Consider the following 21,202-nt stretch of genomic DNA (forward strand, 5'->3'; position numbering starts at 1 on the left):
ATGTATGCATACAGGAATAATTTATTTGCTTGCAAGATATTTGGGGCAGGGAGACTGAAAAGGCTGCCAGCTGCCTTTAGTGATGCTACTTATGCTTTCCACTACCTCTTTTATTTTTCCTTATTTTTTCTCTCCTTCCTCCCACTTGCCATAGGCTTTCCCACACTTTAATAATCTCACTGTGTACCTTTTCTTTGGAGGAGAGCAATTAGAGCAGAATTTAAGTTTAGAGTGCCGCAATTGAAGAACTACTAGCCTTGCTGTGGATGAGGAGTATTGCAGAGAATCTGGCACAACCAGATTTGCAGGAGCAGCCTGTCTTGCTCACAGACAGTCCCTGACTTACCACTGGAGACTTCCCATTTGCTGTGTGACTGGCAGAGAAGACTGACCTCTCCTTGGATACCTCAAACAAAACTTGTGTCCTCCCAGGGCTTGTGCTGGCGCAGGCAACTACGATATTTTCAGCTTTTCTGATCTGAAGCAGTCACAGATAAATTGCTTGCTAGCTTGCCAAATTGGTTTAGAACTGGAAGTAGGAAACTAGGCAGCCATCTTTTACACCAGTCTTTAAAAAGTGCAAAGAATAATTTGATGCATATTCTTCTGATGTAAACAAACAGGAAAGGTTTTATTTCAGTTTTGCACACAGATACATGCAGACCACTTAGGGAGGGGAAAAAAACCAATTTTTTTTGTGAGAATAAATATTTTCAAAAACTTAATTAATCAACATTTGTAAATAATAATTAGACTGACTATTCAAAATGAAACTGAAAGTGACATAAATCATAATGATACAGTAAAAAGAGATGCATATCTAAATATCAACATTATCATGGTAAGAACAATATTTTCAATAGAGCATATTTTTGGGAAAGAATGGGGGTTTCCATGATGACATAAAAAAAGGGTAAAATGGTCTTGTTCTTCCCCATTGAACAGTTTATTTAGTATTAAATCAACTTTTGAATAGGATAATATGCTTAGAAGGATGTACATGAGAAAGGTGCAGAAGATCCATTTTCTGTGTCCTTTTCTAGAACTGCTCTGAATGTTCCAATGAGACCACAGCATCTAATAGCCTAAGTTATTTCTAAACATGAGATAGTAATGCTTTTAGTATGTAAATGCAGTAATTTAATAGTTTTCTAGTCAGAATTTATCCAACACATATCCTATTTTTGGAATGGCGGGAAAGCAGAAGAAAATCTAAAAACAGTCACTGTCTTCTGTTAGATGAGCTATACTCTGAAGACCTTTCAATTTAGGAAATGTACTCAGAGCACCAACTTTTGTCAGTGGCTTATGAAATAGCAAATCTATTGACTGGGAGGTGTCAAGTTGTTACACATCAGCTTTTTGATAGAGAAGAATTCATTTATATGAAGCCTCGGAGGCTCCTAGTTGTTTTCTTGTTTTATACACCATTGAATTGTTTTTCACAGAAAGTGGTCACAAGTATGTTTGACAGATGTCTTATCACCACTTGTTTCTATTCTAACACAGCTCTTAATCTTTGTTTTTCAGGCAGTCCTTCTTCCCATAATCACAGCCAGAACATCTGCACATTGGTTTAAGCAAGCAATTTTCTCTTATTAGGGAGTATAGAAAGCAAACTACTGCATTCTAGGAAGACTTCATTAAAAGGCTAAGGATATATAATTTATGCAGAAAGACTGAGTCTTGGTTAAAAAGAAAGAAGAGTTTGAAAAATTCAAGAATTGGTGTCAATAGTTTCAGTCCCATCTGGTGATTCCTCCAATAGCAGTGCATCGTATTTGGAGTTCCAAAGCTGGTGTCAGAGCTTTGGTCTTGAGCTTGTAGTAAGAAAGAAGAAACTGGTAAATGTTGAGGTAGAGCAAGTGAAGACTATGTCTTCAGAAAAGTACCTGGTGTTATTAGTTTATATAGGGCTGTTTGTTCCCTGTTCTCCTGCTTTGAGAAGAAATAGCCATCTCTTGCTGTCAGAGGACCTCACAATATGCAAGTTTAACTTAGCAAACTCCCTCAGGAACACAGCTGGGTTGTTTGTCCCCTAGTTCTGCTGCTGCACAGATCTAGCAGCTGTATTTGTTGGGGACTTTCTTTTTACTGGAATCCTAAACTGATGCACACCTTTTCAAACATTTCTTACCATCCTAATCTCCCCATTGTAGAAGTACCATTACTCTTCTCAGGGACCTGTATTCCTAGATGTATTTATAGACTGCTTTTCCCTCCCAGCCCTGGTTTGTTAGGCTGAAAAAACAGTTTGTCTTGTCTAATTTTATGAATGAATCTGTGTTTCCAAGACTGTGCTGGAGCCCCTTGCCCACTGGGCTCATGTTCTGTAATGACTTGAACACTCCTAATCTGAAAGTCTCTTCTTTATTGCAGACATTTAGGAAGAGACTAGTGGTTGTGCAGGTCTGTCTTGAAGATCTTGGAAGAGCCAATTTTTCAGTCTGGCTATTTTTTTTTTTTTTTTTTTGTTGCTTCTTAAATATTTTGAGTTTTCTAAAGATGAGAAAACAGAATCACTGAGCACTTGATATAGGGTATCTTGGAGAGAGTGGAGGGGGAGACACTCAATTCAATCAAAAATGCATGTAAAGCAAAACTGTTCTTAAAAAGGCAACTGCCCAGATTACTGGGTAGTTTCACCTAGATCTCTGCATCCTTTTTACATGGCTATAGCCTATAATTTTAATTTAACTTCCTTAACCTGCAGCCAAGGGAAATGACAAATGCAGCCCTCATGTTTCCCTTCCATCCTCTGTGATACTGCACAGATGGGTGGCAGCAGGATCAGCCCTGGTTCTTTGCTGACTTCTGGCAGCCTAAGGAAGGGAAAATGGAGGTCAGTTCACAACAAAGCCCTAGTATACTATCAGGGAGATTAGGGTAAAAACAGCTATATGTCCTCTGACTTGCCCTGTTAGTAGTAAGTAGTATAGTTCACACACTGGCACATTAATTCTTCAAAAGGAAGATGGAAGAAAGCCAGACAAGCACTCATTTGTGTATTTATGTCATGAATATTAAAATATCATTCTAAAGTATATTGCCAGTGATGCTAAGGGGCTGAGCCTCTCCTTTCATCCATAGCTAAAGGATTACAACAGGGATTACCTTCTGGATCATTAGTCTACTGCTGTGCAGGAATAAAAAAAAACAGCTGAATGGTCTACTTGGGTCATCGCTCTTTGAGCTATGATTCATACTCTGTTCAGTGCAGGTGAGAATACAAGTGCTCAATGTACCCTACTTTCATAGAGAAGGGGTTTGATTCTGTAAAGAGCAAATTTAATTGGGTATTGCACATTTGGTAACTTTCAGGTTCCATTTAAATGTATTTTCCCAAAGAATGGATAATTCAAAATTTCATTTCCCTAGCCTTAGCACTGTTGAATAGCTTTTTCAGATTTATAATGTTCAGAAGGGTTCTGGAATCATACATGAGGTAATTAGATTGCTTTTTGGTGTTGGAACAAACAGAACTTCACCTGGTAAGTCAGAATGACATTTCAATGGGACTTTTCCTGGGCTATGCTTTATAAATAGGTTTGTAGGATCTGATAAGTAAGAAAGACCATGGCCACTAGAAAATTTATCCCTGTAAAAAGAACTAATCCATTTAAATCTTCTATGTTATATTTCTAATTACATTATCTATTAACAATTCCCTGAGAGAAATCTATCAGAAATTCTGCTTCAAAGACATATTAGGTTTTTATGAATTTTTGTTTGTTGAATGATAATCCTCAGTGTAAAAACAGCATGCTACATAATTATAATGCATACAGACTATTAAATTATTTCCTGTTAAAAAGTGAAGAAATCAATGAAGGAGAATGTTTCCTGCCCCAGCTTTACTCTGTAGCTGCAACGGCAGACCACAGCAGAAAACATTATGGTTTCAAGGACTTCTACTCTCTTTCTGGTAAAATTTAAAGCAGATTTTAAGCTGTTATAACCTTCATTGTGTGATTACATTTTTCAAGAGCTGTGAGGAGTATATATATAAATAGAGGAGTTTGACAGGCTCAGGAACCATAGTCTTCCAAATTCAGCTCATTACATAGACACTGAGTAAAGAGCATTCTTTTTGGCTAGCTCTGACTGGTCAAGAATGTTTTTCTAGTGTGCATTTCCCTGAGTACCTACTATTATTTTAGGCTTCTTTTTATTACTGGACAGAAACAAAGGAATTTGAAAGAACATCTCATTGTAACTTATTTACATCACAAGATACATCACTGAGTGACACTACAAGAAAGAGACAACTTCATGGAGTATTATCCATTGTGGGAGAATCTGCTACTTAAAAAAATAAGAGCAATCTGAGTCCTTACTAATTTTAAAGTAAAATCGGATATTTAATTGAAGAATTGTTAACGATTTACATATTTTTTCTAGGTTCTACATTGTCATCTTCAGATACAGAGACTTGGTTAGGTCTAATTTTATGAGATTTTCAGCTCAAATCTTGGAAAAACCTTCTAGTTTTTAATGCTTACATGCACTAGTCACACCCTATAAATCTGCTAGAGGAATTACTCATATCCAAAGTAACTAAGACAAAAAATTAATTCATAATTTTAGTTTTTCCTTGTTGATCTGTTTCTTCTATGACAGTTTTTCAGATATGTGTTGATTAAAGACTTTCATTCACACAATAATTTTAAGTAAAGTGTACAAATAACGAGTTACCAATGACATCTGGTCGAGCTGTCATTTTCCTTTTGCATTCTGCAGCTTAGATACAAGCTTGAACTGGTACATATTGCTAATGTTTTGCACAAGGAAACAGAATAAAACCAAATAAGAGTAAATTGAAAAAGAACCTACATTCTATTTGTATTTGGTAATGGTAGAAATTTTTTAGCTGAACCATACAAACACACACACCAAAATTTATTTAGACTTCTTAAAGCTGGTTGCACTGTAACCAAGGCAAAGGGATGTTTTCAGTCTTGTTTTCCTTTTGCTAGTATTCATTGCTAGCAAACAAGAATTCCAAGAAACTGGATTTTGAAGAGTGTCTCAACTTGATTTAGTTAGGAGACAATTTATTTAATTAATGAACCACTCATCTCTGAAAAAATATTTGGAGAACATTTGAAAGCAAAGCACTCTTCAGATATATTATTCTTCTATTTTGATGAAGGAGCCAGCATGTCTACGACTTCTCTGAATTATTGTGGCTTGCAGGAATGTGACCTTTCTCCAGATGCACATCTGCTGTAGCCACATCTTGGATGGAGCTCACTGTTATTAGTTATGTCAAAAGTAATTGTGTAGAGTTACATTTAATTACTGTGAAGATTGTGATTTAATGGGTTTCCTGATACTTCATATTCCTGGTTAAATTTCTTTTAGTTATGAAATCTTAAAAATATTTCCTTAATCATGCAGACATAAAGACCTATTACTATAACTGTAGAATGTAATTAAAACCACCACTTTTGCATTTGTTCATTGAGTCTTATATTAAGTATATAGAGCATAGTAGCTTGGTGAATTGCATTTTTATTTTTATTATAAATATAACTTCAAAATGAAACAGCACCTTACAGTTGATATAATTTCTTTCCATAATTTTCATAATTTCCTTTTTACTCCATCAAGAATAAATACATGGGAGAAGGAAAGCATAAACAAAGAGGATAATGCTTGTGGAAGACAAGTTTGTGTAAATTAGCAGATAATAAATTTAGGTGAGAAATGAGATGAAGTTTCTCGATATCACAGAGCTGAAATTATGGAAGCATGTTCCAATTTGAATTTTAAGTTGCTACTTCATAAATTTAGTGCATTTATGAAACTGGTAATTTGATATGGTTCTTCTGTGATAGCAAGGACTCAAATATCCAAGGGATCTGACTGCTCTATTCCAAATCAACATATAAGAAAATCATATATCAGCAAATAGTAATGCTTTTCACTATGCATGTCTGTTATTTGTCAAACTAATGGAGATTGAGAGAAACTTGACAATATTGCAGATATACTGATTTTACTTTTTAAAATGTATCAGTAAATGCAGATATGTAGAGAATAAGTAATATTTTGGGTCACAAAAGACTCCCACAGACAGTGAAATCTCATACATATAAAAATATCACTCATAGCTAAGGAAGTCTACATTTTTAGGTAGAAAAATATAGCATATGTTGCCATTTTTAATGTTGCATGATAAACAAAATACAATTGGGAAAATATGCTTTGCTGCATGTTTATTAATTCACTCAATGTACATAAAAATAAATACACAAAGATTCCAACACACCTTTGCATCCATAGTTGTCTTTCTAATTCTTGGCAGGTGTTGAACTTTCCTGGTAAAATGACAATTTGAAGGAAACCATGCAGCATAAAGCTTAAACATGGTCAATCAAAGCTTTGTTTTTCATTACCTTCAGGTTTATTATATCATCAAAGTGAGTCATTGGAATCCAGCTTTCATGGCTCTTCAGAAGATTACTTATTGAAAAAATTTACTTTTTAAATTTGGTTTTGTGTTCCATAGGAAGGAATGCAGCACTTGAGGCCTGGATTCTCTGTGGACTTTGCAAATGCTTGCAAAGCCATAGTTACTTGACTGGGTCTATAGAGCTACAAAAAGGAAAGATATATCCAGATCACATATAACCTTGTTCTTGTGCACCCAAAAACCCTCTGACTCTTAGCAGCTGGAGAGAGATATGAAAATGGACTATATCACTGTTTTTATGGATCAGCCAAAGAAAGACCCATATAAGGAGAAAACCTGAATTGAATCCCATTCAAGACAATGAAAAATACTGTGGATTAGGATAGAAATGTAACATTTTGATATTTTGAGATCCTTCTGTAGAGTGATACTCAGAAATAATTTGCTAAACTATTGTATTGAATTAATAATAAGAAGAATAATTTGCTAAATTATTGTATTGAATTTAGGCATTGTTCTTCTTCTAATTGCTTTTCTATTTGCATATCACAACTCCGTTACAATCACATAAATAATGCATTGTGCCTGGTAATATCTTTAAACTTGAAACTTATTTCAAAATGCAACATGGTATAAGAAAAGTATCCACATCCATTTAATCATAGCAGTCAGGGTGTTAGGTTAATTGAAGTCCATTTGGTTGAGTGCTCAGAGTTTAAATGCATTTAATAGGAAAGAAAAGAATGATCAGGTGAGTCAGTCATCTCAAATTATTTCTCATTTATAGTAGTTAAAGATTTAGGACATGTTAATTAGTTTAGAATGAAAATTCCTGCCTAAGAGCCAGTTGTTAACACAGCCTCTGGATGAACTGAAGTTCACAATAAGTCCCTACCACTAGATGAGAAATTATTCTGTGTCTAAAATAGCCTCTTGACCTAGAGAAAGATCCCAACCACGTGTTTCTGGGATGATTCACATACATAATTCAGAGGTGATTAGTTGTACTGGTTTCCATACTCCTCAAGGAATAGGAAAGAAATGGAGAAATTAAGAGAGGAAATGTAATTAATGAGCAAGAAGGACTGTTAAAAAGGTAGGTCTGATTGCAGCAAGCAACTGAGAGATCTATTAAGACCACAATTAAGTTGTTATTTCATCCAGTCTGGAAGAGTTCAACTTGTTATAATGGCACTCCTGGACAAGATATGATTTTGCAGATGGTGTTATTACTTTAAATGTCAAGGTAAGCCCCCAAACTAAATGGGAAAAAAAAAGTCAAATGGCCTTTCCTCAGGTGTTTTTCTTTTTTCAAATTCATTTCCTACAGAATCTGAATCTTTTCAGAGCCCTTGAATATCTGCTAGCATAAAAATGTCACTCAACCACGCATACAGATGCTTCCTCTCCTGCTTGGCAGGGATTTTCTTAGTAGGCGGGCAAGGATAAATATCACCATGGCATTCCCTTAGGAACACTGCATTAATGTGCATTACAGGACTTTAATGGAGACTGACTTGGAACAGAAGAGTTGCTTGCTTCTTCAGAGATCATAAAGTACAAGAATTTTACACTTTCAAGGTACAGAAGAAATTACTACAACTCAGTTTGTACATATAACATTACCTACTCCATGATGATTCTTTGCAGAAGCAGCTTTTATTGGACAAAGTCATGTACTAAAATTGCAGCTCAAGAAGAAAAAACCTTAAAAGGAATCTGAAATATGGAATATCAAAAAATAAAAGAACGGAGCATCATGCATTAGATTCAGTTTTTGCGTTTTGCAACATGATCTGTATTTCTTGTATGCAAGATTGTGTTCAGAAAAAAAAAAGGAAAGTTGATTGCCATTACCTCTATTTAAGCCCCGAGCTCCGTCTGAGATCTTCCCATTAATCTCAAAGTGCAGGTCAATGATTTCTGCATGTTGCAAAGAGACATTAAGGAACACATTTCAGTCCTATAGAAAATATATCTACCTTTTCTTCAGCCAGCCTAATAACAAGGAAATTAACAAAAAAAAAGAAGATACAGTTATTTTCCTTTTCAGTTCATGACATATATTTTGAAGTCACATTATAGCTTTTTCGATGAAATTCTTTATTGAAAGGGTTGAAATACTCAATGATGCTAAAATATGCTGATAATATTTCTTGTGATATTTCTTCATCAACCCTTCTTTCTAACTGTAGTCACTTATTCAGATTTCACTGGTATTTTGTAAGTATTACAAGAGTATTCTTACCTGCACCAGCATACTGGAAAGACAGAAAAGCTTTCAATCAATCTAAGAACTGAAAAAAAAATCACTCCAAGCCTTCCACTTGACATCTGGCTCAGTACTGCAAAGGAGATAAACATGTATTACAGGCATTTGGCTAAATAAAGCCTCACTATAGCTGTTATAAAAACTCTGTGGAAGCGATGTCTTTGAAAATTGTCAAATCTCTGTGGCCAGAATCCAGGAATTTCCTATTTTTACAAAATGAGATTACAAGATCCCAAAAGTTTCTTTGTTATTTCTGGTTCTTACTTTAAGAAAAGCTTGAGTCTGAATGCTTTTCCATGGGAAGTGTAACATTTGATATGTTAAAGGGTATTGTTTCTCCTCACAGGCCTGGTTTTATTTACTTCCTCAGTCTTTTTTGGTTGCAATAGCTCTGATACCAAGATTCTGCAGATGAGTTAACCAGTGTAGCATGAGAAGTCGAGATTTAATTTAAATATTTTGAAAGATGCCTGTGGGCAAAACCTGAGATATTTTCCTGGTTAAACTTCAGTAAAGTAGGACCAAGAACATACGAAGTGAAATGCAATGTTTGATGTTTGCTAAACTGGACGGCTATGATAAATATACAGATTAACATTTCTCTTTCAGGTATCAAAAAGCTGTAATTCATAATGCATTTTATAATATTGTCTTCACTTAGTCATGTTCCTAGAAGGAGTATGACACTTCTGAATACTGTTCTACTATCTGAATACATTTTTAGCTGAGCAGCTGCTACAAACGCAGGTTGTTGATGCACAGTGTTAATTGGTAAGTACTGGTGAAGAATACAGATTAAAAAATAAGCTTGCATGAGCTAATAAAGTTGTGTTTTCTTCTTGATGTGAGAGACATTAAATAAGTAATTGCAGTAATGAAGGTGTCAGATGACTTGGAGAGAAATCATGACTTTTACTGTTTACAGTCTATCAAAGCCAACTGTTTCCAACTGTGTCTGATTAGTTTTCTTTCCAACAGTTGCTTTGCCGCAGGAGACTTTCTAGCACTCATTCTACCTTTATTCCCTCCTTGTCTCAATACATCATTGCAATTAAAACTTTGGTTTAAAACTGCAGTTTTATGCTTGTTTAACACCAATGGTTTTACAGAAACTATACCTGTGTGAAACTAGTTGTGGTTGTGTTCCACCAAGCTAAGCATATCACAGGCAAATTTCAAATTTATTCTTTATGCCCATCATAACCAGCAGAAATATAACACCAGCAGAAATGGATTAGATCCTTGGCATATTTTACACTGCTTCAGGGTTTTTGATCTATTCCATCTCTTCTACAGCTTTCATTAAGTTTTTACTAGTCTTAATTTAAAAAATTACAGGTATCAAGGAGCTGATGGAAAATTTCAGTCTTATACTGTTTGTTTGTGGATTTGTTTTCTGTGATTTTGGAGTTTGGGTTTGTTTGGGGTTTTTTGTTTTTGTTTTTGGGGTGTTTTTTTTGTTTGTTTGTTTTTTGGGTTTTTTTTTCCAGTGTAAAGCAACATAATACAGTTGAAAGAGTCCATTTTGAAAGGCTACAAGCCAAATATATATATCTGAAATAATGATCATGTGTTTCTGGTATCACAAGTAAAAAATGGATTTGCATACATAAAATGGGATTCAGCTTTTTAATACATAGTCAGCTGGGGAAGGAACCATGATTCTTTTTACCTTTTCAATGTCTGCGCCATAATTCGAAATAATCATGGTAAAAACCATGATTATGTAATTCATAAGTAATTGCTTTCGTAGGATCATTCAGCATGTTCGTGGTGTTTACACTGTAAGTGGAGGGTATATTAAAAAGTCAAAGAACAAATAGGAGTAGCACTATTGATAGCTGAACTCTGGTATTTAGTTTGATATGGGAAATCTGTGTCAGTTTCAACTGGGAAAAAGAAATATATTTTTTCTCCCTCACTTTCATTAGAATTGAGATAAAGTTAGGTATATATATCCCTTCTGGAATTATATTTGATATAGGTTTTTTGTGTATTATTCTCTGTATTATTTGGGTGGGTGGAGTATTTGTGTTTTAATATAAAGATGTTTTTTACCTTCATACAAAAATAACTTTCCATTCATAGAATCACAGAACTATAGGATGGTTTGTGTTCTAAGAGACCTTTAAAGATTATCTTATTCAACTCCCCAGCCTATTTTATCCTAGAAGAAAAGGTATCACATGGTTCTTCTTTTGGTTATTTGTGAAATGATGAATTGTTTGAACATGATTGGTGTCTATACCCAAACCAGAACCCTGACCAGGCATTACTGTTCCATCTTACATTAATTTTAAGATATGCAAAAATAGTTTGGTCTGTGTCATGGTGAGTTGTAACAAAACAAAAAACACTCAACCTACTGAAATCCTATTTCACACCATTAGACCTCCATTTTGCAACTGTACATCCTTTAGTATCTTCTCTGTCATGAGCTGTACTTGCACAGAAAAGCTAGAAAAATATTTGCATGGAAATAAGATTTTCTTCTAAACAAGTGTTACCTGCCAGTCACTAACAATATGGAAGTGAATCTTAATATTAAACTTTACGCAAGAGGTAATGTTAATTCCAGTTGCCAAAAAATAATGTAAGGACATATGACCTCAAATCATGAGAGATTTTTCTTGAAAGAAATCTATTTATCACAATGTTGGCTAAGCACATCATACATATATAGGCATACAAACAAGGAAAAAAATGATGATATATATAATACATCTTAATCACAAACCAGTGAGCCTTATTTCATGGGAGACAAAACTGCAATTTGATTCCTTCAGAAGAGAAGAAATCTCAATCAAACCCTATTGTTTGTGGCGACTGGTGACACTACAAAAGATTAGGGAGCTTGATGTAAACTGGTTCTTGGACTGATCACACGTTTCAAGGAGACATGCTCATTGCCAAGGTGGTGGTAGTGAAGTGGACGAGGCAGTTTTCATGGACCCTGCTAGGGCAGAATGTCTGCAACATTTCTAACGTTCTATTCCCAGCACAGGATCTCAACAACCTACAAATTCTGGTGAGTGGGTTTGGCAGGGTGTACCTTTATTGTTTTCTACAGATACATGCATATGCTCCAGAAAACAGAGAAATGTGATCAAGTGACAAAGACACAAAGGCAGCCTGGGTTAGCCATGCAATAAATCTTTGATCCTTCTTGCACCTTCATGATAGATGCACCTCCTCCTTAACTGTACAGCCTGAGAAAATGACTGGTCAAAACAGTAATAATAATCACTGAGTTGAGTTTATAATGTTCAGCTATACATCAGATAACAATGACTGATAATAATACTGCTTGATTATCCATAAAATAATTTACTATCACAAACACATGTGTATGACATCTGTTTCAGGAGAGGCCAAAGTATATCTCATAACTCATCTGCAGGTCCTGAACAATGAGAGTCTGAGTCCTGCACTCTGGTTTATCCCAGGGATGAAGCAGTGGTGTGGCAGTGCTGCTGTCCCCACAAGCACGTTGGACCTACTTTTGATTTAGCTCCCTGAGGTCAGTGTCATAAGCCTTGTGACTCTTAAGTTTTTCAGGGTAAGGAGATGTGTTCATCATGCTCTGTTTTCCAGCAAAGCACTCCTTTTGCCAAACAGTGCCACGTGTTGTCTGCCATTTTATTGCGGCACATAAAGTGCCAATTGGAATTTTTTCTGCCAGAGGTTTAACATTTACTTTGATTGTCATAAGCTGAATGACATATAATATTAATTAAAAACAAGAAATGAAACTATCAATAGGCACTGAAAATCTGATGTGAAATGAATGCTTTAACTGAAAACAAGATAAATAAGTGGTGTCTTATGTTTTTCATTATAAGAGGGAAAAATAAGTAAGAGATATTGTGAGAGTAAAATATTGTAAGTTTAGAATGCTTAACAGCAGGAATTATTACATACATATGCAATGTATAATAATTTGTATAATAATTATGTATGACACATTGTTATTTATACAACATAGGAAGCAAAGGTAAAATTAAGAGAGTACATCAAATCTTATTTAAAAATTCAAAAGACTGTTTGTAAGGCAGTTAAGTCTGGATGAAACTGAAACAATGCTGGTAAATAGGGAGCTCACTGTATTATTCAGTGTTTTTTAAACTTGGACTTAAGTCTCAAAATTTCATTGGTACCTGTGAATTGTGGTAAAAAATCAAGATCCTACAATTCCTATAAAGATTTGTAGGGACGGTATGTTTATTTCAGCACTGGATGCATGTGAGAGATCTTTCCCCTTCAAAGGACATGTGTGCCCCTGAAAACTCCCAATCCTTTATATTACTCTAGTAATTTACATATTCATAGAATTTCATGACGGGTTCATGCATATTCATTCTTCTGATTTTGCGTTACACTTACAGCTAGTTACACTTGTACTCAGTTTTCGTCAAAAAGTACAGAGAGAACTCCTGGGTCACTCTGCGCTGTTTCAAGGTCCGAGGAGTCTTTCTTATCTCTTATCTCTTTAGCTTGGAAGTTTGCATTCTTTTTCCTTAGCTGGGGCAGTTTTGCTAGTGCTGCAGTTACCAGACTTAACAGCATATTTTACTTATGTTAGCAAGCTCAAAGAGGCACATTTCACCTAAATCCAAATGTATTTCTACCTTGTTAAATTTTTACTCTGTCTCACCTGAGCAAAAAACTGTACATAAGGAAGTAGTCATTGAAAAAAAAAGGGAGGGAGGCAGAGAAAAGAGCCATATTCCCTTGCCTGACCCTGAAGAAACCTAATGACACCCAAAGTAATTCAAACTATTACATTTCCTCATGTCTAAAATTCTGATACTGGAAGAATCCAAGAAGCCTCTCCAGCTGCACAAGATTTGATGCTGGCATCTCATAAATATCCACAAAGCAGAGGTGATGCTGCCTGTTGCATCCACGTGTATTGGACTGGGGCTGGTCTCTGAACTCACCTACACATCAGGATCTCATTAGTATCCTACATCCCCAAGGAGTGGTAACATTCCCTCTTTGGCAATACTCTACAAATGTCAGCTACTGCCAGAGCAGATTCAAGCTCAGCTTTCTAGTAAATGATGTTAACCAAAGGGATGTGTGCATTCAGGAAATGGACAGAAAGGAATGTTCTTGAGCCCTTCTGTTAAAAATACCTCATTATAAATAGGCAAAAACCCCCTTCATGATGCCAGAAAAAGAGCAAAAATTACTGGGGCTGGGTGAAGCATGGATTCTCAGTACCCTTACAAAAATTCCGTATTTATTTCATGGGTTTTGAATAAAGGTACAGATTTTTTTAAGAAAGGGAATTGTACTGGCATCTATATCCTGGAATATAAACAATATTAAAAAAAAAAAATCAATCCTGATAGTGGTCAGAAACCTAGCCCTTGAGATATCCTGCTGAATCAGGATGGCCTCGATTAGGAACTGCCTTGGTCAGCACATGCAAGGTTTGCAGATGCTCTATTGAGAGTCCTACTTGTGTACAGGAAGCACTGGCATTCACTGCCAGCAATTTTTGGATGTCCAGATTGATGTAATGTTGCTAAAAGCCTTGTTTTTCAATCAAAGAGCAACAGTGGAAGCAGAAGACTTTCAGTACCTATCCAACAGCATGCCTCCCTTTATTCAAAACATTACAAGATTGGTTTTCTTTCTGTGACTGCTCGTAACATCTGAGAGAGTACTGAGAAGGAGGATTTAGCACAGTTGTGACAAGTAGTCCTCTGAAACTAGAAGTACAAGACCATGGCAATAAAAATACCTTCTGCACTACCCTGGATGGCTGTCAGATGACAAGATTTTTGGCCAAACTGGATGTGAATTAGTCTCAAAATGAGAATTTGAGGGAAGCCACACAATTCCATTTTAAATCTGTAAACTGAGAAATGTACTGAGTAAACTTGCCTTTGTAAGTAGGAAGAAGGCCTTAATTGACATGAGGTTTTGTGAGGAGCATGAAATTCACTTTTCCTATGTGGGAGCAGGAGGTTTTTTTTGGTCCCTACCTCAGTGATTTTACTTATTAAAAAGAAAATCTCTGATGCCTACCGAAATCTCTGAAAGGAACAGAGACTTTTTACCAGAACTGGTTTAGACATGATACGTAAAAATAGAGAGGAAAAAAGTCTTCAGTCAAAAACTCTTTTCCTCTAGGCAGGTACAAGTATAAACCATAATATCTGACATGCAAGCTGCTAACAAATGTCATAAAATTCAACACACTATTAATCTTGGTTTTTTTTATTTTTTTTTTTTATTAACCTTGGGATAGTCATTGTTTCTGAAATCTAATCATATGTTATGTTGACATTAGAGTGCCTAGGTAAGGAGCTCAGAACACTTTAAAGATATTAGTTAAAGCTCATCAAGAACAATCCTTCAAAGTAGAGCTAGAAACATTAAAATCATCTGACAGAGGAGGAGAAACTGTGCTGTAGAGAATATAAGCAACATATTTGATATTTCCACAAAGCCAGAAACTAAATCCAATACCCTCAGTCATCAATTCATTGTTTTAGTTGCTGGGTACCAGCCTTTTGCATATAAAATATATTAAGAGATGGAAAATGTCCCCCCAAAAATCCTTACTGCTTAAATTAGAGTTACAGGTGGACAGGTTCTGCAGAGCAGTTCCTGGTGTCAGCACAACAGAGACATGTCCTGTGACTCAGATCCCCTCCCCTGGCCATAAGAAAAGATAAAATAATCCATATAATGCCTGTTCCTCAGCCAGTGTCTGTGGCAGGGTTTGAGATGCAAGGCACTGCACTTACTGAAATACTAAATTGCTTTCTAAAATGCTTAATTTAGCAATTAATCAATAAGGATACTTCATTTCGTGCTCATATGCTCAGTATAGATTAAGGGAACACGGGTCACTTTCCATGTCTAAAGATGACTTGAAGCTAACCCTGAAATTGTTAAACTCTCTGAGTGGAAAGGGCTGAAAAGTCATCTAACAAAAACCTGATGTATTAATATTGGAATTGTATTTGATAGTCAGAATTAAAAATTAAATTCCTCCACACTGGTTTTCATGTATTTCAATTTCCTTATAAAACCTTGTATTTATTCCTTGATTTTATGGTTTCTTTTGTTTTCTGTTCAAAACTACACTTTCAAGAAACTGAGTTCAAATGCCTGCAACTAGCAGTGATTTAAAGTCTACCAAAAATGTCTTTTGAAAACTATAAGACATAACTTCAGAATGGTATTCTGAATAAAATCTTTTTTTGGTTTGTTTTAAAGTTGCATTTTAAATGGGAATGTTTATTACAGTAAAGCACATGCAAAGAGCTATATAGCATTGCAGTATTTTAATGCTTATTTTAACATGTATTTTTCATAATCACATAGATCATATTTATATAGAGCTTTTTAAGCATCCTTTTTTAACATTAAATATACTTGATATTTTTTTTCTCCTGCAATGTTTAAATGTTTAAAAAGTATTTTTTTCTCAATTAGGAATTTTTATTAGCACTTCTGAAAACACAAGAGCTGACTGAATCATATCAGCTCTAACTGGAGCCATCTTTACATGTGCAAGGATTGTCTGAAGCAATTTGTGACAGAGGGATTAAAGTTTTCCTTGGCTTTTATCTTTCTTTTTGCCATTTTCACTGGAAACTGCTTTTTGGTGTACTGTAACAGTTTTGTGGAAAAGGGATCTCTTGTGAAGATTTTTTCAGCTTGCTGTCTACTACTTCTGTTACTAAACTTGAACTAAGTGCTTATGCATTACAAGGCAGATTTTGACTGAGATGCCAATGTTCTTTTGTTTTTTGTATTTTGGGTTTAACATATTTAAGTTAGTAATAGAAATCTTTAATGATTATATTTGTTCTAATATTTTGTAGTAAAACATATAACTGAATCTAAATGTCTGATCAACCTTGGCTTTTAATTGATCGTAGAAAACCACTTTACAACTTTCTTCTGCAAAGTTGTTTCCAGCAGGTTATAGGGTGCCATAGAGGAGGGAGCAGAAAGACAAAAAATATTATGAATAATACTGAAAATATTAAACACGTTTATGAGCTATATGGGAAGCCTCTCACATAAAGAGAAGTGCACAAGTGTCTCTGCATGAAAACATAAAAATGTCAGTAGGTTTCCGCAGTTTCTTTCTCAAAGTCAGAGTAGTTAGTCCCCTCTACTGAATGCATTGGGCAGTACAATAAGTCATGTTATCTGGGAAACTGCACACTTCTTTTTAACTGTCTCCTCTTAAGTGTTCTCCCTGGTTTTGGTTTAAAGAACACAGTAATATTCTGTATAGGGTGATCCAACTGAGCAAAGATGAAGTAGGCTGAAGAAGACAGCTAATGTTATTTAACTTGTTCACTCAAGACAGCTAAGATGATACCAACAAATTACATTTGAGATCATCATAACAGAATATCAGTGAATTATCTTCTGTCATAATTCTACAGCAAATAACTCAGGCATGTTTGAAGTATGAGATATTAAGAAAACAACTTCAATAGCAGCAAACACCTGAGACTGTAAAGTGCAAATTACTTTGAAAATACCACAGTGGTGATTTCAGATCAATGCTTACTGATATCTCATTCCTTTGTCAATGTATAGCTCCCTTCACTGAGTCTCATTATAAAGTCTTTCCCTTGTGTATTGCCGAGACAATAATTAAATAAAAATATAAATCATCAAATAAATAAACTTCAGTGTCATGGCTGCCCCAGTTTGACTCTTGAATCTCTGTTCTCTTGAATCCTGTTATGCTTTCTTAGAGCTTATGAGCTGGAAACCTCTACATCTTTCTACATCTTGCTAGGTTAAAAAAAATCTGGGATGCAATTTATCTGCTTCTATGTGAACTTTTATCAGCTCTAATTGCCTCTCTGCTTTGATGTACTCATAAAGTCTTTCAACGCTTCCATTCCCTTCCCTCCCACTTGGGAAAATATCCCAATCCTCAGAATCTGACCTTTGGCTTATTTCATGAAGACGAAAGCAGAGAATTTATTCAGGCTCAGAGCAATACTAACGTCATTAACTTACTTCCCACTTTCTATATATTCCTCAGTGCCTTTACAGAATACTTGATTGGCTTTTTGCTTGTGTATTTAAATGACATAAGACCATATTTTTGCTACAGAAGGGTCTATTTCCTTTGATTATTTTATTGCATTTGTAGCTTTAACTTTTACTGACATATTTTAAATTACACATTTTAAAGTTATCTTGATTATATGGCACTTTACTTTCCAGGCTATTTCCAGCCCTTCTTCTACTCCTCCTCCCACTCCAGTCCTCCTCCCTTTTCAGCAGCCATAGCAAAATTGTGTTCCTCTGAATTTAGTTATGGATTGGACAAAGGACTTTATTCCAAAACTCCAGGCAGCTGCCACACCATAGGATGGCAGATGAAGGATCCTGAGACATCAGTCATGATTCTGACTGAACAAGGAGTCAATTACATCATATTTCTCTGATTGATATTTGACAAAACGATGTCTTAAAAATTCTAGTGGTGGGAGATTCAGAACTTTTCTGCAAAGCATCTGCTGTTACTCCACTATCCCACTGGATTTTTTTTCCTAATAGTCAACCTCATCATTGTTTGCTGCAATTGAGGTTTACTTTCTTGTATCCTCGCCAGTAGATGTGGGGAACATCTTACATTTGAATTTTTGAAAATCAGCATTTAAATCATATAGATTGTGTTTCATCCATCACCCTTCAGTTTTTTCTATAAAGGTCTCCTTGTTTTTCTCTGTCAATTATATTTTCAACATTTCTAAACACACTTTTTGCTCTGTTTCTTGGTGGGGTTTTTTTGTGGTTTGTTGTTGTTGTTGGTTTGTTTTGTTTTGTTTTTTGTTTGTTTGGGTCATTTTTGGTAGAGATTACACCTCCGATAAATCTTTCTTGAAGCAAAAAAAAAGTAACCCAGGTGGAAATACTACTTCACACATTTTTCATACTGTATATTTTTACAGCTAGAATTTACTCCTTTACACATCTCAATATCATGTACTTTTTAAATTAAATCTTTGCAATATCCAGAGACACTTAAATTACATACTCTTAATTTCAAACTTTTCCTCCAATCTGCCCAGCTCATTTTTCATTCCTTTTTTTTTCCTTCCAAATGCATGCAGTCCTTTGCCTCTAATCCTATTTGCAATTAATAAGATTTTCTATTCTCTTCTTTCATTCATTAAAGAAAATACTCCACACAGTGTAGCTTTGCAATTAATGGGGGCACACTGGTGATTCTACATCATATACTATCTTCCTCGTACATGGATCTTTCCTGACCCAAATGGATTTGTCCGAACTTGTATTTCCATAGTTTATTTACAAGACTGTTGTGGAGAGCAACACCAAATTCCTAACAAAGTCAACAGGTAATGCTTTCCATATATATCCTTCAACTCAGTCTTGTCACTGAGAACTTTCTGTCCCTCAGAGCAGAGGAATACCTTTCTTCTTTCCATAACCCCATTCATAGTTCCTTCACACTCATGTTATCTATGTAACAAGGGATTATAAGAAAAGATTCCAGTATATAACCACAATGTTCTCTGTTACATCATTTAATGCCTTTCTCTTGTTTTGATCCAAAACATTAGGTGCCTTTTTTTTCACATTTCATTGCGTTTTTCTCTCCAGTCTTGCTTTGATCCTAGCATGAATAACCCTGCCCCCTTCTCAGTTTTAGCACCTCTTTCTTTATGTCCATATTGCTTATACCCATCCTGGTGTTTCTATTTTGAATAAAAGAACTTCAAAAACTGTAATTCAGATCCCTATACCACTTTCAGAATTCAAGAATATCTTCTCAAAAGGGTTCCAAAATCCCGCTGCCATGTGCGTGAGACAGAGTAAAAATTTAACAAGGTAGAAATCCATTTGGATTTAGGTGAAATGTGCCTCTTTGAGCTTGCTAACATAAGTAAAATATGCTGTTAAGTCTGGTAACTGCAGCACTAGCAAAACTGCCCCAGCTAAGGAAAAAGAAGGCAAACTTCCAAGCTAAAGAGATAAGAGATAAGAAAGACTCCTCGGACCTTGAAACAGCGCAGAGTGACCCAGGAGTTCTCTCTGTACTTTTTGACGAAAACTGAGTACAAGTGTAACTAGCTGTAAGTGTAATGCAAAATCAGAAGAATGAATATGCATGAACCCATCATGAAATTCTATGAATATGTAAATTACTAGAGTAATATAAAGGATTGGGAGTTTTCAGGGGCACACATGTCCTTTGAAGGGGAAAGATCTCTCACATGCATCCAGTGCTGAAATAAACATACCATCCCTAGAAATCTTTATCAGAATTGTGGGGTCTTGATTTTTCACCGCAATTCATGCATGTCACGTCCAACATGAAAATTCTCTGTATGGCTTGAAAATGTAGAAAGTAGTCTAATCTGTGGCAAAGGACATATCTGAAACAATATGTTCTGGAGACAAGGCATTATCATCTGACACAATCATTTTCAGACTGCTCTCTACTCACATTTTTAGAGTATCTAGTGAGCACAGAAGAAGATTGCATTTCCCACAGTGGTGTTTTTTCTACATTAACTTTTAATGACTCTGTAATGATGGTATGAAATTACTGTCCTGCAGGTGGTTTAAAGGCAATTTCTTTATATCATTTTAATGGTTCAGAACAGATGTGCTTGCTAATCTTATTGCCAGCTAGGTGCTGCTGTGATGTCTGTATACTACAGTACTTTTGACCATGGTCTACTCTCCATTTCCAGTTAGCTCTGTGGGAACTTTTTTACCTGAATATGAGCAGTATCAGGTTCTTGCTGTTGAAGAGGCTCTAGAGAAGCACGAATATCTTTTCACTGACAAAAATCAAGACAGGAATGAATAAATATCCATCCTGGAATCACAAGGAGGTTTTCTTAATTTGGCAAGATAATAGCTTCTAGCTTTAAGTGAGTGGCGGTGTTGCTATTGCAAGGAAGAGATAATGTATGATTACTCCTTTAATAGTTTTAAACTGTGGAAGGAAAAACCAACAGTGGCAGAAATGTGGCATAATCAGAGCAGTTACATGTCAGTGATTTACATGGTTTGCATGTTTTTTGGTTCTAACTGGGATGGGGGTTTTCAATGAACTTCAATGCTATCCATGTTTTCTCACATGCTGGGGTTCAGCAACTCCCTACTAATACTTAAAGGAAGCTGTGGCACTCTCCAGATCATTACTATTTGGCAAGATGTATAGAGATGGAGATTCAGCTGTTACAGTGAGAAAAATAGTAAGCTGAATATCACATTTGATTTTCTGAGGGGTCAAAAACAGAAAAATCAGTTTAAAAGATTAGACTTTAAAAAAATTATTGGTTAAAATTTTAATTATTTGGCATTAATGTTAAAGGTCTTTTTTCTGGAAAAGCAAAGTTCTGAGATTGGAGATTTTGTGGAAGATTGCTGCTACAGTGATGTGTGTTTCAGAGACAGCAGATCAGAGGGCTGAAATCTGTTCTTTACAGCAGCAGTTCAGACCATCCCAGGTCACCCTCAGAGTCCTG

This window comes from Anomalospiza imberbis, chromosome 3 (assembly GCF_031753505.1).
Source record: "Anomalospiza imberbis isolate Cuckoo-Finch-1a 21T00152 chromosome 3, ASM3175350v1, whole genome shotgun sequence".
Classification (NCBI taxonomy): Eukaryota; Metazoa; Chordata; class Aves; order Passeriformes; family Viduidae; genus Anomalospiza; species Anomalospiza imberbis.